Source organism: Telmatherina bonti, assembly GCF_933228915.1.
Source record: "Telmatherina bonti genome assembly, chromosome: 9".
Lineage (NCBI taxonomy): Eukaryota > Metazoa > Chordata > Actinopteri > Atheriniformes > Telmatherinidae > Telmatherina > Telmatherina bonti.
Genome location: NC_136627.1, coordinates 25,679,764 through 25,686,200, shown reverse-complemented (window position 1 = coordinate 25,686,200; position 6,437 = coordinate 25,679,764). Strand labels below are relative to the sequence as shown.

General features: G+C 38.9%; 1 long non-coding RNA gene across 1 annotated transcript; it reads left to right on the top strand.

The window, feature by feature from the left end:
• The first annotated feature begins 982 nt into the window (after positions 1–982).
• On the top strand, positions 983–4,979 carry LOC306760895. The gene is made up of 3 exons (XR_013771460.1): positions 983–1,121; positions 1,722–1,924; positions 4,094–4,979. It is a non-coding gene; the product is annotated as an uncharacterized lncRNA (long non-coding RNA).
• The last annotated feature ends 1,458 nt before the right edge of the window (positions 4,980–6,437 follow it).

Below are 6,437 nucleotides of genomic sequence, written 5' to 3'. Positions count from 1 at the left end.
TTACAGTTTGTCTCCCCAATCTTTCTAAAGGAAATGGCATGTTTCGTTGTTTACCCTGGTGTTCAGAGACACTACTGTAAATGGGTTTATGTGATCTGCCTAATCTGAGAGAGAAAGCCTGACTGGAGAAGCGTGGGAGCTTTGGAGTATTTTGATTTAAGTGACCTTCCCCTTTTATGCTCTGTTGCTCTGTCTGGCTCTTTGCAAGTCTACGCAGGTATAAAACACAGGCAGGCAGACAGCTACAGAGACAGGATCCCGCTTACAGCTATCAGGTTGGTGTTCCTGCAAGTTGAAACTATACTTCTCATGCCAGCTGTTCTTTTAAAATACATTTATTTTTCTTAAACCAATTTTTGTTAGACATTTCCATTGATCCATTGTCTAAGCCCTCCTCATGTAGTTTAGGATTGCAAAGAGATGAATTGTGTCCTCGCTGATGTCGTTAAGACCATGTAATGAGGTGGATGTGTAACAGTTGTATAGGAGTTTGTGAAACTCATGATCAATATCTGTTCATGTTCTGGGACAAATTCTTCATGTCACTATGCAGATAAACTACTTGGTTATGTTTCAGCAGTCATCCATTTACGCCTGCTTATGCACAATTGGGTGAAGGGGAGAGACAGTCTGAGCAGAGATCAGACTTCCCCTCTTCTCAGTTACATCCTCCAGCTTTCTTAAAGAGACCTGTGATCTCCTGACTGCACGTCTTATCCATAGTCCTCAGCATTCCACTTGGTGAGTACAATGTAAGTTAATCATGGCCAAATCTCAGGAAATCCAAGTGTAAAGGATTACATTCATATTCACAGTCAGAGAGCGCGAGGGAGGAACACAAACAAGGGAGAAAAAGAGGGGCGCAGCTTTCGGAAGAAGGTTTAAGAGGACTTGTATATTATGACTCTAAAAAAAGGCCTGATGACTCAACTCAGCTGGAGGCAAGTTGCCGAGCAGAAAGACGGAAAGCATGAGATGTAGACAAGTATAGGCAGGTAGGTAGAAAGCAAATCAGCCAGAGAAGAGGAGGAGAGGAGGAAGAACGGTGAAGAGAGCAGTGAGACTGGCAGATGAACACAACACAGGCCTGCTGGGGATCATTGTTATACAACAACGGGAAGGTGCAGACTAATTACAATGCACAAATACATGATACTGAAGTTGGGCTAATTGTGGGGACTGTGTGTGTGTGTGTGTGTGTGTGTGTGTGTGTGTGTGTGCACTGGTGTCTTTACAGCCTTCGCATGCAGGATTTATCTTTGCCCAGCAGGCAGTGTTGTACCATATGGTCCACAGAGTAGATATTCCTAAAACAACACACAAACACTAACACTTAGACAAATACATGCAAGCTCACACATGGACATAGACATTAACACACACACACACACACACACACACATTCGCACAGAAAAAATGTGATAAAGAGGAAGCAGAGGAAGACAGACAGTGGTGAGCAAGATAGAGCCATCTGCCCATTCTGGATTGCTGAGATTCACAAACCAAATGATAAAAAAGAAAAACAATCTTGCATTTTGCTGAAACAAACAGTGGATTATACTCGCTTACAGGAAGTTTAACTGTTAAGGTTTACATCAAACTAGACAGAAGGAGAAGTTGGTTTAACTTAATGCTAAGCACTTATTTTGTTTTTATTGTCTAGACAGGAAGTTTGAGGCGAATGAATAGATGATAAGATGTATTCCCTGCATTCCCCACAGACACTGGGCCGTCCAAGAGTGGAGGGGGGTACTAAGCTCCTCAATGCCCATATGGTCTGCAGGCTTATGCACCCTGAGATGACACGAGAGGGCAACCCCAGAGGCTGGATCCACATAGAAGCAGGAAGATGGAGCAAAAAGGGTGACAGGCTGCAGCTGATGAGCCTTCAGATATGCACGCTCATGAACGGCAGTCTTTTCAGGCATGATCTTAGAGTGTGTGTGTGCATGTGCGTGTGTGTGTGAGGCAGCCATTTGTTAGCCATGAAAGTATTTGTCTAATCAAACTTGTTCAATAAGATATGGGATGACATGGAATTTGTATGTGTGTGTGTGTGTGTGTGGGTCAAGGCAAACAAAGAAAAGCAGTAGTGACTCCGTGTCATATGATCTGCACAGTGACACTAATGACATTAGCCGGAATGAGAGACCTGCAACGTTGCTGACTCCTTCTCCGCACAGCCTCGTTTTCTCATTTCCTCTTTTTTCTTCCTCCTGTCATCTTCAACTTGTTTCCAACATGTCTCACTTCTCTGTTAAATTACTCACTTACAGCTTGTCAATCAACTTATGTAGACAAATTGAAATGATTCTGTCTTCCACAATTCTTTACTGGATGACATTTCTTCACAGCTAGTTCACACACTCAGTGATAAATAACTCAGATATTAATATTATCAAAGCCTGGGTTAACTTGCAGTACAGGACTGAAAAAATAACAAGGGAGACAATTTTCAGATACAAAACAAGATGCACAAATGATCTTTAATATATATATATATATATATATATATATATATATATATATATATATATATATATATATATATATATATGTATAATTTTTTTTTTTTTTTTTTTTTTTTTTTTAAATTATACATCGTATGTAAAATTTTATTGCAATAGTCAAAATATAGAGGTGTGACAGGCAATAAATGGGAATCAGGAACCATTGGCGTTCTAAGTCTTATCCAGTTTTATATGCTAGTGCCCATGTGCTTTGTCATTTTTAATTAATTGCCTTCAAAAGAAGCAGCAGGATTCAAGGCTAAAATCTGTTAAGAAGTATCTTAAAGTGCAAAAATACAAGCTAGGTTTCCATGCACTGATAAAGTGAATCTGGATCAATCTTTCAAAAGGCCATGAAAAAGAGATGAAATAGACATGTTATCATAGAATGGTTTGAAGCTAATAAACTGGGCCGTGTAGTGTTACCAGAGAGTGCTAGAACACATCCAGTCACCGAAGAGGTACATTTCAAAACCTGAAGAAAGCTCTTCATTAAAAGAAAAAAAAAAACCTTAGAATGAACATCCACAGGAGGAAAACAGAGAAACGTCTTCTTCAGAAATCTTGTAATACTTGACAATGTTTGGAATCATAAATCATGTATGTGAAATGACTGCCAGTTGTGTGTTTGTTAGTTAGATTTGTTAGAAACAGCTGGTTTTGCCTTGGAAACAAATAAAAAACCACCTCACATGAACATATGTTTCCAACCTACAGTACCAAAAGAATTACATGTAAACAAATATCTGCGCACTCCTTCCAGTTTTACCCATTTACACAACACAGATGATAGATCTGGAGAAACAAACTCTATTGACCTAATGCAGAGGAAAATGTTATTTACTTCCATGCTAAGACGTTAGATGAAGCTAATAAGTTATTAACCAGTGAAACTTTTGTATATTCTTGCAGTATTTCATAGCTTACCTTGCTTTAAATCATTTACTATTTTTTATTTATGTGTTTGTACATATTGTACATGGAACTGCTTCACCAAGTTTAAATAAGCTGCTGTGTGTGCAATCATATTTACCTCATTTACATAAAAGCAGCATGGATCTTAGCTAGTTTTTTTAAATTTTTTTATTTAAGAAAATAAAAGCCTCAAACCCCTTAAACTGCTAAAAGATGTAGACATGCCCTGGAGGAAGACAGGCTGGTAAAGGGAAAAGGAAAAAAAAAAAGCAGGACAAGAACCAACACTGAGTCACACAGCACGGCAGGAAGTCTTAGATGGAGACACCCTTCCTTCCTGTCAGCACACTGATCACCAACACTGGACACCATTCAGTCTCATATCACATGACACATGTGACAAGTATTATAGGGGACAGTACCATGTGTTGTACTGTGTGTATTTTATGTGGACTGGTACTATGTTGCTTTAAGTTACTAATCACTAATTTAAGTTACTAAGACTCAAGTATGACACTAAATAAAACCAGTGAGTCCTCAATGGGCATAACTGGGGGAAAATAGTGGTGTTTGGACAGGGAAGACACTGGTCTCGGTAAATGACTCTGCAATGACGCTTATGAAGCTATTACGTAGAGCATAATATGCTATTTGTTTCTTTGTTACAGTTCAAGAATCGCCACAGATACATATCACAGCCAAGACAGTCGCAGAAAGCAGCAGAGATGGGCCCTACTACCAACTCCCTATCTTGGCCCAACTTCTTTGTTTTGCAGACGAGGTGGTGCCCCTTTTTTGTCAGTCCTTTGGGTGACAAGATGGTTCCTACTCTTTGATCCTTAAAAAAACGAGTACGGGCCAAGAAGAATTTTGTAGTGGAGGCAGAGGATATTTATAAAACATGGACAAAAACAGCACGATTTCTCCGACTGGTTAGTGGACTTCTACATCCAGTTCACCATTTGACTTTCACCATCTCTGAACATTTGTGGATAAAAACGTGGAGTTTTTTCATCAATAAATATCAGAATAAACAGAATGGGGCAAATGCACCTTATGCCATCATCATCACTATATCTACTGACTCAATATTTAATGGCATAATGAAAGTTGATGCTTTGTACACGGATGGGAGACCATTAGTCATCCCCTAGTGGGCATTTCTATTGTTACATATGTTTCCTTATTGGCCACGGGTCTGTCCTCCCCAAAACAGGCCAATGTGTGTGTGCAGCTAAAAATAATTACATTAAATTAATTGGTAGGGCATTTATTTTATATGAATAAATAACCTCTAGGTTGCATGAGCAAGTCCAAGTAAGGGGGCGAAAATGGTGTCATGATGGCAATTGTAACATTATAAAAAATAATGCATTTCAGTCCCTATCATAATAATTATGTAACCCTTATCAAGTGATGCCATAACCAAAAGAAAACCAGGAAATAAGAATGTTTTGTTGCAATGTGTTGACTTGAAATGAAACGATAACTGTCCAAGATGACCTGTGTGCTGCAAAATATTTTATTTTTAACCACATTAAAGTGATGCTTGTTCAAACCCTACCAGTTATTGTAGCAAGTGTAGTAGTGTTGTGTGTCACTGACTGAACATGTGTTGGTCTGGATCTCATGTCACACCAGGATGGAAAGAGCTGTCTTTAGCTGTTCCATTTCCTCTTTTTGAGGGTTTTGTAACTCATTCGACCAGATAATGATGTCTGCCCATGTTGTATTTGCCTGCTGTCACTTTATTGGGCACAGTTATGAATTGTAAGTGTTGAACAAACAACAGAAGCAGCTACTTAAGTTGGAGGACTTATTGGCTTTGTGTTTCAGACCAACGTCCTCTCTTAAAAGAAACATAAAATACTGCACAAGAAGGCTCTAGAATCCTAAAAATCTGATTAATACAGAAACAGTAAGCGTTGATTGATTTATAATTAACAAGAACGCTCAAAAGGGCCTCTTTATGAATATCTGCATCAAAAGACATAATTTCCAGTTAATAACACTGAAAAGATGAATGACTAAATTTGAATTTGATTAAAAGCATATTATCAGATGCTGCAAAGCAGCAGTACTGGTGACCACATTGTAGCAGGATCCAGAGTCCAGCAATGTGGGTCAGTAGACTGGAGAATCAACGTGTCACAGGAGACTTCCTCCTCCACAGCTCCACACAGGATATGAGCAATTTCTTAAAAGCGAACCCTCTCTAAAATCTGGAGGAACCAATTCAAAGTGGAGGGTCATGTGTGGGGCATCTTTAACATCATGTTATCAAGATAACACACTGTTTTCATGTTGGAACAATGTGCAAGTATGAGTCTGCCTTGTTTGTCAGAACAAAAAAATATACCACGCTGGTTTCAGTGAAAACGAAAGTACAGTAATAATTCACAGCTATTTGCAAAGGTATGAATATCTGGTTGTGACTGCTGCTCTGTGACGATCACTTCCTGGACCAACATGTGTGACGCAGATACTTCGGCATTCTGGGTGGGGCTGACTTCAGTGTAAAATAAGTCACTAGTCAGCTGTGTGGCATGCTGATCTGTCTGCACACTTCCTGTCAGGACTAAATATGGAAAACATCTCTGAAACAGCATGGCTAGGAGCTAAAATGCATTTTTAATTAGCCTCTGTGTAAATGCTTTGTCACTCCCACAGGTGTGTTTCTTGATGCCCTCAAGAAAGCTGTAAAAAAACAAACAAAAAAAAAAAAAACACATTTTATTACAGTAAAAACACTTTAGAGTAACAGAGTTACAGTAAAAATACTTATAGTACCAAAAAATGTAACTACCTTTTAGCTCCATGAAAACTTTGGTTTGTGCTTTTGTTGGTTGCTCTCCCACAATGTTTTTTTTTTTTTTTATCGTGCTCCCTGGTTGCTCAGGTTATGAAAGAGGTGTTGCATAAAGCTGCCTTAGGAGAGAACGTTTGATGATAAATACAGACTCTTGGGGTGAAGGAAAAAAAAAAAAGGCAAAACAGAGGAGGACTGATAAA